Source organism: Carettochelys insculpta, chromosome 3, assembly GCF_033958435.1.
Source record: "Carettochelys insculpta isolate YL-2023 chromosome 3, ASM3395843v1, whole genome shotgun sequence".
In the NCBI taxonomy this organism is placed as follows: domain Eukaryota; kingdom Metazoa; phylum Chordata; order Testudines; family Carettochelyidae; genus Carettochelys; species Carettochelys insculpta.
The window spans coordinates 164,265,268-164,281,446 of NC_134139.1; positions in this window are offsets into that span (position 1 = coordinate 164,265,268).

Genomic DNA, 16,179 nt, shown 5'->3' on the forward strand with positions numbered 1-16,179 from the left:
TTCTAGCCTCCATCACCGTAGCATGTGAAGGCCTTGGATTTAATTAAAAGTGCACTTAAAATAAAAAAGCGCAAAAATTGTGAGCTCTGAAATGATTTTATAGGCCAACTTGAGAGTCAAAGGAACAGAAGAGGACAGCATAGCCAGAGCTATTGCAGTTTGTCCCATCGTTAGACTGATTCACCACTTCCAGAGGAGCAACCATGCACATGACTAGGCTCACAGTGGGCTAACCTGCATTAGGGTCAGGGTCTTAGCTGCTGCTTTGGTTTTGTTTTGTGTTTAATTTGGCTGTCAGCTCTGTGAGAACCCTCGTGTAATTTAAGCCCCTGTGACAGAATTTCCAGCAAATAAGTGATGGGAATGAATGTCTGAGGCATTATTTTGACCTGTAACATTACAGGAAAAACACCAGGATGCATTTTCACTGAAAATATACACCTGACTCAGATTTTTTTAGATAAGCTGATTCATAGCTCTCCCAGGCCTCCTGACTGCAAATCACCAACCTGCTACAGAAAGCTGATAAAAAAGAATGTCTCTGGCGCCATCTACTGCGCCAACAAATTAGTAAAGCAACCGGACCTCAGTATTGGTGCACTACCCGTGGGTACAGTCACGCACGCTTACAGTCACCGGTATGATTTAATATAGTTTTTAATCAAAGTAAGACTGTTTTTCCCACATGTACAGTCAGCTGATTCATCTTAAAGTAATTGGCTAACCTCATAGTTTTATAGGCCAGTCATGTTACTAGGGTGAATGTGGCACATTATATTTTCTTGGAAAAAAATCGAATGGCTGTATTGCAAGTTTTGTCTTTCCATCTTATGCCTTTGTTCGTGGGGTGTGTTGTATGTTTATGACTAGGCAGTCTGATTGTGTTTGTTGTTACACACATCCCACAAAGCCTCACAACTAATCCCATCTATCGGGTTTTCAGTGTTGACATTTTTGACTCCAGAAGCATCTTGTAAAGCAGCATTTCTTAAACGTTTTGGGACCGTGGAACACCAAACAGTATTTCTATGTAGAACGTGCATGAAATTTTTCTTCAAAAAATTGCTGTCAGACCAAATCCAAACCCCAAACAACAAGACAGCAAAGACAAAGGCTACATCTACACGAGCCCAAAACTTTGAAATGGCCATGCATTCCCATCTGCTGTTAGGAATAAGAGGATTTTGAAGTTGCCGGGATCCTTTCAAAAAGGAGCCCCATCTGCACGAGCTGTGCAGTGGCGAGCCGCGTCAATTTCAAAGTGCCACAATTGCGGGCGTTCTAATGGGGCACTGAATATGTATTTCAGCACTTCATTAGTAAACTTCGAAATGGCCATTTGCATGCCCATTTCAAAGTTTTGGGCTAGTGTAGACACGGCCAAAATGAAGTAATTTAGTCAGGTGTCACAGCAATGAAGAAGCAGCATTGCATCTGGTTTTAATAATAGAAAATATATACATGTGCCGCACATCGTTGCTAATTGCTATGCCACCACAACACGCCTGTGAGTTGTTCATGGAACAACGTAATTTAAGAAATGCTGTGGTGAAGCATATTGGATTACGTTCTGGAACAATTAGGTTGCAGAATTGATGCTGAAGCAAGTTTTAGATATCACTAAAAAAGCAGCCGGAGTTGAAAATGCAATGATATATCTTGAGCTTGGTCTAAACCAGGAGTCAGCAACCCCTGACACGGGTGCCAGGAGTGGCACGCAAGCCAATTTTCATGGGCACGCAAGGCAGGAGCTCAGACCCACCCCTCCTCTGTTCTGCTATGCCCTTCTCTTCCAGGCCACTAATTTTTCAGGTCTTGTCAGTACATAGTTTCCTAGATCCACATGTAGAGGTCAGTGCCGTACAAAATTGTCCCTGTGTATGTCTGGTGTAGAAGCACTAAAGCTTTATTCTGTTTCTGCATGAACCTAATCTCAGTAACACATGTAAGAAGAATTTGTAGGGAAGAAGAATAGCTGAAATACAGAAAATAAACAAATAAATAAAGCACAGCGCCATATCTTTGTGGTAAAAAGAACCCAAGATAAGAAAAGCCACTAATACATATTAAACACTCACTGCAATTTTTGTTGAAGCATAAAAGCAGTTACAGAGGAAATCACCGCAGGATGCTATCAACTTATCAGAAAATCGTTGCAGCATGTAATTAGATATGCTGAACAAAGTAGTGGGTTTGGTTTCAAATAAATGTGTCATCCCCTGCCAAGCTAACTCTCCTAGGGGAAGATTCCTAATATTATCCAAAGCACAGAGAATCAGTGAGCTCTTACAAAGGCTGATGCCAAAGCCATGAGAGGGGTCCTGGGTCTTGAAGCAAAGCCTCCACCCAATGTTCAGCTCATGGCTGCCATCTAACAGGTCACCTGAAGAACTGTAGAAAGGAGCTAGAGAAGCACAAGCTTGCCAAGGGCCCTGTCCTCAAAGCGTTAGATTGGAGAAAATGTTCAGCATTCCTGATTGGCTGGGAAGTTCTATTTTCACCAGAAAGAGGCTCAGGATGCTTTCTGAGCAACTAGAGAAATCCCTGGCTACTTGCTATTAGGGTATATCCATGCCAACTTGCCTGACTCCTGTGGACTGCCTGCTCGTCCTCCTTCTCCCAGATTGCTATCTGTTCCTAGTTCCAGATTTCCTGCCTTACTCCAGGCCCCTGCTTGTATGCCCTACAATTTCCAGCTCTGCTGCCAGACTTGGCCCCTGACTCCTCCAGCTCTGACCGTTGGTATGGCACCCCTCTAAATCTAACCAATAGACCTTACTGCCCATGACCTTATCCCTACAGCCCATTGACTTCTGTAGAAAGACTACCAGTGACTGCAGTGGGCTTTGGCTCCTAGACCATTTTTCCCTTATAGGTCTCACCAGCTACAAGAGAGGGCCAGTTTCATTACATTCACTTTACGGGTGAGCGTAGTGAGTCATGGAGCAGTGAACTGACTTGTGCAGGGTCAACTAGCAGGGCAGTCTGAGAGCCAGGCATACCGGCTATGAACAATGTATTTGCTGCCATTATGGTAACAAGTAGCACAACAGGCTGGGCAACAGCAGTAGAGTGTCATAGGTAGTGAGTGTACATTGGGTCCCCAGGTAGCTCAGGTTGCCTGGGGCTCCACTGGTCCCATCCATAGAATGGTTGGAGCAGCCACAATAGGGCCCCCCCCAAACCATCCTATGAGAGGATGGCTCTTCCTGGAGAGTGGAGCATGAAGGTGGTAATCCTAAACCCCATTTCCTCCTGCTAGGGGTGACTATAGAGCTGGGTCACTTCCCCGGTGTGCAGCGGACACATATCCCTGGGAGTTTGGACCCGCTTGCTTGGAAATGTTCCCCAAAAATGCAGCGGGAAACTCAAGAAGGGTGTTAGTATGGACAAGTCACAGGGAAAACCAGGAGAGTCCAGAATAAGGGGTAATACTGACTTTATGTTGCTGCTATCAGATCCCCAACTAATGACTCCCCTCTGAGACCTGGAATTGTCTCAATGGATGGGCTGTGTTTTCCTCATCTGTAGTGACCAGGACTATAATGAGGGTGGGGCAAGCAGGGTGCTCGCCCCGGGTAAGCATAATTGGGGGCACAGCGCCAGTCTGTGCTGGCTCCTGCCTGTGTAGGCAGCTTCCAGGAGTTAAGGGTTTAATCGCTTGTCCCATGCTACAGGGCTCTCCCCCTAGCACCAGGAGAGGTTGGTGACTGGGCTTCCTGGTCCCATGCTGCTGCCGACTCCCTGTGCATTGGAAGCCCAGGCTGAGCTGCAGCTGCTCCCCACGGGGTGTGTGCGGACAGTGTGGGTGGGCAGAACCCTTTCCCGGTGACCTCTATGCCCAGTTGGGGGCTGGAGCCAGCCCTGGGCAGTACTGGCTCTGCCCACCCCAGCTCTGGGGCCACAGCTTGCAGGGGAGGAGGGGAGAGCCCTGGCCAAAGGACTGGGCTGGGCAGTGGCACCATCTGCTCTGCTGCAGAAAGGTGGTAGGAGGTTCCGAGAGCCAGAGGCAGTAGGCGGGGGCATGAATGTGGAAGGTGCCAGGAGGGGGGGCCAAGGATGCAGGGCATGGGGCAGGCAAGGGGCTGTGGGGCACTGGAGGGAGGCTGGTGGAACTCATGGGACTCAGGGGACACATAAATATTAATCCTAATAATAATTATTAATCGCTAGAGGCATTTTTAATTTGGCAGCAAGGGGGCACATAAATAATATTTTGCCCCGGGTGCAACAACACCCAGTTACGACTCTGGCAGTGGCAATTTGTGAGTAGGAGGCTGCGTGCTATGAGGCCAAATTGCAACAATACCCCCCAACTGCAGGGGTTTGTGGGACTTGCATGTTTGTAAGGGGGTTGCTGAGACATCTGTTCCATTGCTTCATCTAACAGAAAACGGCTCTGCCGTCAGTTGAATTGTCAGCTGCAGCCAGGTTGTCCAGGAGATGAAGACAGCTTGGATCTCTGAGTCAATGTGGCACATGCCCTGTCGGGATGCCCAGTTGCCCTGGACAGTGGCATTGACTAGGATGGACTAGGAGGAGTGCTTTCCAGGTACAGAGTAGGTGACAGCCTAGCATAATAAAACTTTCAAGAAACTTATGGAACTACAGTGGAATCTGCAGGGAGCTCTGGGCAGTTATTGGAGAGCTTGAGCAATTCCACTTACCCCCAGACACACCTCCCTGTGCTAGGTATTGAACTTCAGGCAACCTGAATGACAAATGGTGTGTTAAGTGGGGAAAGGGCAAACAGCATCCTTTCAAAGCATAGCAGTGACTCAGAGCCCGACAGAGATGGGGATGGCCTGTTTCACCATTCATACTAGGAGGTCAAATGACACCCCTGGCCTCACTACAAGCAGACAGAAGAGATCCGGGGGAATGCAGTTGTCTGAAAGAAGCTGATGAGCTATTGGAGGGATGAACAGCAAACACTTGGCACAGAAGCAAGCTGAGGGTGAGGACACAGCACCTCTTTTACAATGGAAACAGGCAGGTCATTGTGGCAGGAGACAGACTCCTGCAATGAGTAGGTGAAAGTGCTCTGTGGAACCATCTGGTGCTGCAGGAGGTGGAACATGCTTGATTAGGTAAGGTGAATGTGTATAGCTACTTGGAGACATTGTCTGGGGCAATTAATTTCCCCTTTCAGTCTCATGCATGGGCCTCAGCCCGCCAACAAACACTCCTCTCATTGTTATCCTTACATTGTACTGGTGCATTGGTATTCCGGACTTCCCAGAGTGTCCTTTTTATGCTGCAATCATCAAACGTCCAATCTCAACTAGCCACTCTCTCTTGCACATGACCAGTAGACTCTAGGGTTACCATGTGTGAACTTTCAAAAAAGAAGACACCCCTGAGTGGGAGTGTATCTGTATCAGTATCTATCTTCCAACTCACACTGTATTAATGTGTTATAGTACAGGAGACACCCCCTCCCCTCCTGCCGACTTACACGGAGGTTGCATTCTTGCACAACCCTACGTAAATCAAATTTTGCATTACTTGGGGAAGCCAGGAAACTGACCGGCACAGGGAGTGGTGGGCAGCCAAGAGCCTGACTCCCAGCTACCTGCCACTCAGAGGAAACAGGAAACTGAGCAGTGCTACAGCACTGGTCAGTTTCACAGCTCCCTGAGTGTCGGGAAACCCAGAGCCAGGCACCAGCTCCCCACCACCATGAGTCAAGTTAAACCAACTTGAGTGTGCATATCTCGGGGTTCTACTGCATATATAGTACATTAATACAAAGTGAACTCCGCCATGAAGCCTCTATGAACTCCATGCCAGTCCCAAGTCTGGATGAAGAAGGAGGGTTAGTCAGATAAGTGTTAATGCACTGACCGTCAAACAACAATACGAATGAAATCTGATGCCAGTACACCTAAATGATAAAAGATGCCGGCTCACACATCACCTGGATAAACAAGGTCCGTGATACCAATCGAGTGATCTGGGTTGGGTCGAGTCGATAAATTGGCTACCAAAAGAAAATTACAACTACCACATATGCTATCCATTGGAACGTGGAATGTCCGAACACTGTGGGCACCTGAAAAATTAGAGCTGCTTCAGAAGGAGATGGAGAGATACTGACACGATATACTTGGACTGGCAGAGACGTGTTGGACGGGATCAGGAGAGATATGTGCTTGCAAAGTCATTTGGTCAGGAAATGACATGAAGCAAGAGCCAGATTCCTTCTTAGCAAAACAGCTAGAAGAGCATTATTAGGATACAAGCAGGTGAGTGCAAGAATGATGGTAGCGAGATTCGAAGCAAAACCGTTCAACATCTCAGTCATTCAGGTGTATGCAACCACGTCAGGCAGTACAGAGGAAGAGACTGGGCTATTCTATAAAGACTTGACAAAGACGCTGGAGGAGATACCAAAGAAAGATGTGTAGATCATCGGAGGAGATTGGAATGTGAAAGTTGGAACAGATACCGAAGGTTGGGAGAGAGTCATGGGAAGGTTTGGATATGGAGAAAGAAACGAACAAGGTGAGAAACTATTAGAGTTTGCTACAGAGCACGAGATGGTGATCTGCAACACAAGGTTCCAACAAAAGGACTGTAGGAAATGGACATGGTGATTGAATAACGGGAAGTCCAAGAATACAATAGATATGATTTTGATAAGAAGTAGATGGATAATATCAGTACAGCAGTGCCAAACTTTCCAAGGAGCTGATATAGACTCAGACCACAGCCTAGTGATTGCAAACATCAAGATAAAATGCAAAAGAAAATGTAAGACACAGTTTAAGAAAAGAAGAGAAGTGGCGAGGCTACGTGAGGAAGAAACAGGGAATGAATATAGAGTAGTGCTTGAAGAGAAGATTAAAAATATCGTCACAGAGAAAGACCTAGATGAGAGTCATAGGGATAGCCACCACTATAGAAGAGGCAACTGAGCAGACTGTTCCAGAAGAAAAGATCAATAAGAAGTGGATTACTCAGGAGACACCGAAGTTGAAGAGAGTGTTGAAGATCAGAAGAGATATTTAGAAGATGGCGGAACAGCAATATAGGGTGAAATGCAATGAGGTAAGGAAAGCAACCAGAAAGGATAAGGAGAAATGGTTAGCAGAGCAATGTGAAGATATAGAGAGGTGTGATGGTGAATGTAAGACCAGGGAGGTGTATAAGACTATTAGGAATATTAATAGGAAATGGCAACCGAAACAGATGAAGATCAAAGAAGAGAATGAAGAAGAAGTGCTCATGAACAGGGAGAAGATTGTGCAGCGATGGACAAAATATTGCACTGATCTATACAAAGCATAGCTGGACCTGAGTGTCTCAGAGAGACTGATTGAAGAACTGAAAGAGATATCTCCCCTGAGCATCGAGAGCAAGAGCGATATTTCGAAGGAGGAAGTAGAAAAAGCAGTGAAACAACTAAAAAACAACAAGAGCCCTGGAAATGATAAGATCACAGGAGAGATGATCAAATATGGTGGAGAAAGCATGATTCAGGAAATATACCGACTATGTAATATAGCATGGAAAGAAGGGAAGGCACCTAAAGAATGGACAAGATCAATGCTAGTGACAATACACAAGAAAGGAAGTACATTGGAGTGCAAGAATTACAGAATGATTGCCCTAACGAGTCATCTAGGCAAGGTGCTGATGCTGATGCTGATGGAAAAACTAAGATCGCAGATAGAAGAACATACAGAAGATGAGCAACAGGGGTTCAGAAAAGATAGAAGTACCATACAGCAGAAAAATGCAAAGTACTACACTTAGGAAAGAAAACAATTAAATGCCCCACTTCAAAATGGGAAATAATTGCCTAATGGATAGCAATGCTGAAAAGGGATCTGAGTGCTTTAGTGGATATGATCCAACAATACGATAAAATTGGAAAAAAAGGCTAATATTGTTCTCGGGTGTAGTAGTCAGAAGCCGTGTCTACACGTGCACGCTACTTTGAAGTAGCGGCACTAACTTCGAAATAGCACCCATCACGGCTACACGTGTTGGGCGCTATTTCGATGTTAGCATCGATGTTAGGCAGCGAGACGTCAAAGCCGCTAACCCCATGAGGGGATGGGAATAGCGCCCTACTTCGACGTTCAACGTCGAAGTAGGGACCGTGTAGTCATTGCACATCCCGCAACATCAAAATTGTGGGGTCCTCCATGGCGGCCATCAGCTGGGGGGTTGAGAGACGCTGTCTCTCCAGCCCGTGCGGGGCTCTATGGTCACCGTGTGCAGCAGCCTTTAGCCCAGGGCTTCTGGCTGCTGCTGCTGCAGCGGGGGATTCATGCTGCATGCACAGGGTCTGCAACTCATTGTCGGCTCTGTGTATCTTGTGCTGTTTAGTGCAAGTGTGTCTGGGAGGGTCCCTTTAAGGGAGCGGCTGGCTGTTGAGTCCGCCCTGTGACCCTGTCTGCAGCTGTGCCTGGCACCCTTATTTCGATGTGTGCTACTTTGGCATGTAGACGTTCCCTCGCAGCGCCTATTTCGATGTGGTGCTGTGCAACGTTGATGTTGAACATCGACGTTGCCAGCCCTGGAGGACGTGTAGACGTTATTCATCGAATCGAAATAGGCTACTTCGAAGTAGGCTTCATGTGTAGACGTAGCCAGAGTGTTGTATGTAACCCATAGGAGATAATTATCCTGGGCTATGTCTAGACTAGCCCTGAACCTCAAAGGGGTCATGGTAATAAGGGTGTCGGGAGATTACTAATGAAGTGCTGTTGCGCACATTGCAGCACTTCATTAGTCAAAATCTCCTCCGTGGCAACTTCGAAGTGCCGGCTTGGCTATGCCCACAAGCTGACCTGCGACTACACGCAAGCCAGCATTTCAAAGTTGTCACGGAGGAGATTTTGACTAATGAAGTGCTGCATATGTACTGCAGCACTTCATTAGTAATCTCCTGACACCCTAATTACCATGTCCCCTTCGAAGTTCGGGGCTCATCTAGACACAGCCCTGCTTTAGTGGGCATAGGTTAGGCCTCACCTGGAGGATGATGTCCATTTCTTGGGGGGCCTACTTTAAATGTCATGGCATTGCAAGCTGATTGTACCAAAGACTCTAACCCCAGAGATTCTGAAGTTGATATGTGATTTGGAACTACAATGACCCCCCCGCCCCCGTCAGAGTTAGCAGAAATTCTACTAGGGTTACCATATTTGAACTTTCAAAAAAGAGGACACCCCAGAGAGGGAGTGTATCTGTATAAGTATCTACCAATTCACTTTGTATTCATCATCATCATCATCATCATCAATAACCATAGGCTGGGCACCCATTGGTGTCTGATTCCTCTCTCACTATTTTCTTCCATCTTTCCCCGTCCAGTGCAGGGTGGCTTAGTTTCTGTAGACTAGCTCCGCACCAATCTACTATATCATCTATCCATTCACTGTGGGGGTCTGCCTCTCCTATTCAAACTGTCCATTATGCCAAATACCAGGGTCTTGATTTTTTCATTCATCGTTCGTTCTGCAAATATGCCCAAATAGTTTTAGTTTCCATTTTATAATCTTCTGCAACAGGTTCTCTTTTGGCTGTATCTTTCTATGTAATTCCTCATTTGTGACCTCCTGCATCCACCCTATTCTCAGGATCTTTCTATAACAGCTCCTCTCAAAAGCCAATATTCTTCTCTTCAGATCTTGCATTTTTCTTCATAAAGTTTCATTTTTGTTGATTTTCACACCAATTCTTTATTTTGTCAAGGACCTTTTTAATTCTAATCCTGGCTTCCAACCCATCCCAGACTGATGTCATCCACAGATTTTTTATAAGCATACTCTGCACTCCATTATCCAAGCTGTTAGTGAAAATGTTGAATAATATCTGATCCAGAAAGGACACCAGAGGAACCCTAATAGATATGCCCACCAGTGAACCATTGATAACAACTGGTTGATTATGGTCTTTCAACTCCAGAGAAACCTCATCTAGACCACAGTTTTGTAGTTTGTTCACAAGACTGTTATGCAGGACTGCATCAAAAGTCTTACTAAACTCAAGACAAATCAGGTCTACTAACTCACCCCATACAAAAAGTTAGAAATCCTGTCAATTAAGGTAATCAAGTTGGTTCAGCATGATTTGTTCTCGAGAAATACATGATTTTAGCCCTATTTTCCTCTAATAATGTGTCCTGGAAAACAATCTTAGCTGTATATACAACATGATATGGTCTAAATTAGCTAATAACACTCAAGAAAGATCATGGAATCATTGTGTATAGCTCTCTGAAAACATCCACTCAATGTGTAGAGGCAGTCTATAAAGCTAAATAAAATGATATGAACCAGTAGGTATGGACTAGATCAGTGGTTCCAAACTTTTCAGTATCACACCCAAAACACAAAAACTTAATATAAAATGTTATTTAAAATTAAAAATAAGCACAAATAGTTTTTTTAGCCCCAAAATTTAATAAAAATGTAATTTAACATCATAAACCGCAGAAACAAAAGGAATTTCACGTGAAGGATGCTGCTGCATTTTCTTCATGCGTTGGGAAATTCTAGGCTTGAAAGATGAAAGTGTGCAACGCAAATCGTTTTTGACATCCAGTCGATTTCTCTGAGCGATAATGAAAGATTCAAAGAGAAGGATATTGGAAACAGTGAGGGAGGCAGCAGACCCCAAAGGGCGCTGAGCCTACGATTGTTGTTGATGATGAAGACAACTATAAATGCATTCAAAAAAGAATTAGGTAAGTACAATGGGAATAGGTCCATAGTAGTAGTAGGCATCCTTCAGTCTGCATAGACTATGGATCGCGCCCTTTATAGTTTCAATTTAGGACTTCATTTACAGCGTCTACTGTGACTATGAAGACCCACACAAGAGTGACAGTCCTTGCTGCATCTCTTGCAGATGTGGTGGGTGTCTGGCAAGTTCTTAGTGTGCTTTCTGTGTGCTTGCTTCTCCTCTGCTAGCTGTCTGATCCTCATCTCACCCTTCTGAAGGCCCTTGTGTAACCCCTGCCTCCATCTGCTGCGGTCATCTGCTAGTTCTTCCCAGTTGTCCAGCTCGATGTCTACCTCTCCGAAGTCTCTCTTGCAGACATCTTTGTAGTGCAACTGGGGGCGTCCGGGAGGTCTTTTGCCAGAGGCTAGCTAACCATACAGGATGTCTTTTGGAATCCTTCCATCATTCATCCTGTGGACGTGGCCAAGCCAGCGGAGCCGACGCTGACTGAGGAGGGTGTGCATGGTTGGGATTCCAGCTTGCTGAAGGACGGCGGTGTTGGTCACTCTGTCCTTCCATGATATTCCAAGGATGCGCCTGAGGCAGTGCAAGTGGAAGACGTTCAGCCTCTTTTCCTGGTGGGCATACAGGTTCCAAGTCTCGCTGCCATAAAGGAGGGTGCTGAGAATGCAGGCTTTGTAGACTTGCATTTTGGTGTGAGTGTACAGCTTGTTGTTACTCCACACTCTCTTGCTGAGGCTGGACAGAGTTGTGGCCGCTTTTCTGATCCTCCTATTTAGCTCAGTATCCAATGACAGGGTGTCAGTGATGGTGGACCGGAGGTAAACGAACTCGTGGACAACCTCTAACGTACAGTTGTCAATGCTGATTGATGGGGATTCAGCAACATCCTGGCCGAGTACGTTTGTCTTCTTTAGGCTGATGGTAAGCCCAAAGTCCTTGCACGCTTTGGAGAACTGATCCAGCAGTTTTTGAAGCTGGTCTTCTGTGTGAGACACTACAGCAGCATCGCCTGTGAACAGCATGTCTCTGATGAGGACTTCCCGCACCTTAGACTTAGCTTTCAGCCTTGCAAGATTAAACAGTTTCCCATCAGATCTTGTGTGCAGCAAAATGCCCTATGTTGAAGATCCAAAGGCATGCTTCAGGAGGAGTGCGAAGAAGATCCTGAACAATGTCAGAGCAAGCACGCATCCTTGTTTGACGCTGCTCCTGATTCTGAAAGCATCCGATAATGCGCCGTCATATTGGATGGTTCCTCTCATGTCTTCATGGAACGACTGGATCATCTTGAGTAACCGTGGAGGACAGCCTATCTTGCGGAGCAGTTTGAACAGACCATCCCTGCTGACCAAGTCAAAGGCCTTGGTCAGGTCAATGAAGGCTATGTAGAGTGGCTTCCTCTGCTTCCTACACTTCTCCTGCAGCTGCCTTAGAGAGAAGACCATGTCAACGGTAGACCTCTCTGCGCGGAATCCACACTGTGATTCGGGGTACACCCTCTCAGCAATCTTCTGGAGTCTGCCAAGGATGACGCGAACGAACAGTTTACCAGTGACGCTTAGGAGGGAGATTCCACGGTAGTTGTTGCAGTCGCTTCTGTCTCCTTTGTTCTTATACAACGTTACAATGTTAGTGTTGTGCATATCCTGTGGAACCTCACCCTCTTTCCAGCACAGGCACAGTAGCTCATGTAGGGGTTCCAGGAGTGTGTCCGTGACACACTTGATTACCTCTGGTGGTACACCATCCTGGCCAGGGGCCTTTCCTGCTGCAATGCTGTCGATGGCTCTCTTCAGTTCATCCACAGTCGGTTCCTGATCCAGTTCGTCCATTACTGGTAGGAGCTCGATGGCATCGAGGGCTGCGTCAAGCACAAAGTTCTCGTGTGAGTACAGCTCGGAGTAGTGCTCAACCCAGCACTCCATCCGTTTGGCTTTGTCAGCAATGACTTCACCAGATTTGGATTTCAGAGGTGCCATCTTGTTCTGGGTGGGTCCTAATGCCTTCCTCATACCCTCATACATTCCTCTGAGATTACCAAAGTCGGCACAGGTCTGGATGCTGCTGCATAGCTGGAGCCAGTGGTTGTTGGCACAGCGCCTGGCTGTCTGCTGTACTGTTCTTCTGGCCGCTCTAAGTGCTTGCTGGGTACTCTGGCTCGGTGAGTGTTTGTACTCCAGGAGTGCAGCGCGCTTCTTTTCAATGACTTGAATCACCTCATCAGAGTTAGCTTCAAACCAGTCGTTCGTCCATAAGTGGCTACTAACCAAGAAGGTCAGGGCTGCAACACCTTGCTCTGGGTGTCCCTAAGCCTCCAACTGCCAGATACTGGACCTGGAAGACGGGATGAATCACTTGATGATTGCCCTGTTCTGTTCACTCCCTTTGAAGCATCTGGCATTGGCCACTCTGGAAAGTAGGATATTGGGTTAGCACATCTGTTGGTTTGACCCAGTGTGGTCATTCTTATGTTCTTACAGACTGATAAATAATTTGTTCCAGCATCTCTCCAAGTGTCAAAGTTGAGCTGACTTGCCTTGTTCCTGGAGGTCTTTTTGTTTTCATTTTGTAATGAGAGGTCCTGCGTTTGCCCTTTTTGAGTCTTCTGGAGACTTACCTGTTCCCCAGGAGTTCTCAGCAATTCTGAGATTGTTTCAGCTAGGTTTTAAATACACTAGGATGATTTCTATCAGGCCCCCAGCCTTAAATACACATAACTTTTCTAAATATTCACTAATCGGTTCATTTCCTATTTTGGTTCGAATTCCTTTACCATTATTGATACTATTATTTGTGCTGAATATCAGGCCAAGGCTGAATCAAAATAAGTATTAAACACCTCAGTTGTCTGTATGTCATCAGTTATTAGCTTTCCTTCACCAGTAAGTAGAGGACTGACAGTTTCTTTAATTTTTGTGCATAATATACTTGAAATAACTCTTCTTCTTGTATTGTATGTCCCTTGCTAATGCATTTTATGCTTTAGCCCTGCTGCGCTTGTGTCTATATGCTTGGGTTATTATTTTGTACTCCTTTTTAGCAATTTGTCATTGTTTCCATTCTTTGTAGGATTCCCTTTTGATTTTCTGGTCATTTAAATACTGCTGATGGACTCATATCAGCCCTTTACTATTCTTCCTAAACAATCCCAATCTTTCTAATTTCTTACGAAGGCTACATCTACACTACAGCAATTTGTCAACAGAAGTTATTGTTGGAAGAGATCTTCCGGTAAAACTCCTGTCAACAGATCACGTTCACATACAAAAGTGATCAAAAGAGCAATCTGCTCTGTCAGAGAGTGGCCAGACTAACCTGCCGATCTCTCGACATAACAGCCAACTGGAAGCCCAGCAAATGGGGCTGCCCAGTGAACTGGAAGCCCTGACTGTCAACAGAGAATCCCCCAGAGCATCTTTTTTGTAGACAGAAACTGATGACAAAGGTGTTATTCCTCATTGTGGAGAGGCAGAACACTGTTGGCGGAAGTGCTGCGTTTTGTCAACAGATTCTCAACACAACACATTTTGTGTGTAGATGCTCCATGAGTTTTGTCAACAAAACCCCGGTTTTGTTCACAAACTCTCTAGCATAGACATATCCAAAGAGTTTTGTTGTGCGCCTAGTTGCTTTACTGTCTGTCTTTGAACCCCTTCCTACTATACAATGTCCTTTTGAAGAGGAGGCCAGTACTGCGCAGTATATTACATGAGACCACAGCACTGGTTTATAATGGACTTCTAATATTTTATGTTTATTCTCCACGCTGATCCTTATATATCCTCATATCTCATAGCTTTTTGAGTGTTGCTTTCTGTTGAACAGAAGTCATTCCCAAGCTGTCCACATTAGTCACCTCGTCTTTTTCCTGAGCTGATATAATGTATTTAGAACTCTGTGAGTATATTAAACATTTAGCTGTTTCCTTGCAGCAGGAACTACTTTATATTTACCAACACATAACTTCATTGGCCATTGTGTTATTTGTCCACTTTCCTCTGAATTTCAACACAATTCTCTCTGGAACTGACTAACCTGAATAACTTTGTCACCTGCAAATGTTGCTGCCTTCCTGTTAGTATTCTACAGCACACAAATACAGACTGACTACCTGAATATTAAAGGAGTGTGCTACCATTTATGTGAGAGACAATATGAAATATGAACCGGAACCCTGATCTCAACCTCCCATCCTCCTAATACTGTAATTGAGTCAGTCTGGATTCTTTACAAGGTTTTTTTACCTGTTGTTGGCTGTGAACATCTAAGTTTTGATTGGATAGCAGACAGAGCATATTAGCATATAGTATCTGATCATGGAATAGAGTACAGCTACTGAGAGTTGCTAAGTGATAGAAGCCTCAGAGCTCTGCCCTCAAAGAATCTCTTCATTCAGATGACACTGCATCAGTTTCGTCCAGGTGAGAAGTTAAGGAGGTAAGGTATGCCACAGAAATCCTAAGAGGATTGCTTTTTTTTTTTTAAAAAGAAAAACAAACAAAACAGAAGTATATAAACTTATTTACCATAGATTAAAATTTAGATTTTATAATGTTGATGTACTTCAGTAAGAAGATAAATATATAGTAATCAAAATAATTAAAACGCCATAGAGCAAGTCAATTACTCGAAGTTTTGGAAATATTTCAGTGCATACCAAGAACCAACTGTACAAAAATTGTTTGCTGCAACTGTCTCATGCTGTATTAATTAGTCACTGTCATTCACTGAATTATAAAGCAATATTTAGTTATGCTTTTTTTCTTTGGCAAACCAACGTAAAAGGAAATTAGTACATTATAAATTAAGGATTCATGCTAATGAAGAAAAATATTAAAAATCAGTTTTCAAGCCAGTTTATTTTGAAAAGTAATTGAATAAAGAATTTGATTGCCTTTCTGAAGCATATAACAGGTCATTTAATATTCAAGGGTGGTTAATATTCAAGGATAATTTGTTTCATAAATACAACACAGTTTTCCAATGCAATTTACATGTTAGATTATCTGTTCTAATTTTACTGCCCCTGTTTACAGGAATGACAGTTAGCTCTCATATTATAATATGACACGATATGAAGACCTGATGTTTCCTATAGCCTTTTGTATGTTCTGTGTTGGAAAGCAGCTTTTCTCAGAATGAGATCATTCTAATAGCATCATCTTTTCTTTAGCAAAAATGATTTAGTTGCTTGGTAAGAATTAAATTGCCAATTCAAATCATTAAGCGATTAATGTTAAATGCCAAAAGTCATGTTTAGTGTCTTTTTGAAAACATTTTTCTGTGAATATCCAATCATAGTAATATGCAATCTCCTTCTTATTTTACAATTGGTATGTTCTGATTTTTGGGGAGTAATACTTTGACTATATTGTTTATGATATTTATGTTTATTTATCTTTATCCATGGATCTCAAAGTGTTTTACAAATATTCACTGAGCCTCATAGCATACCTGTGAGGTATTATCACA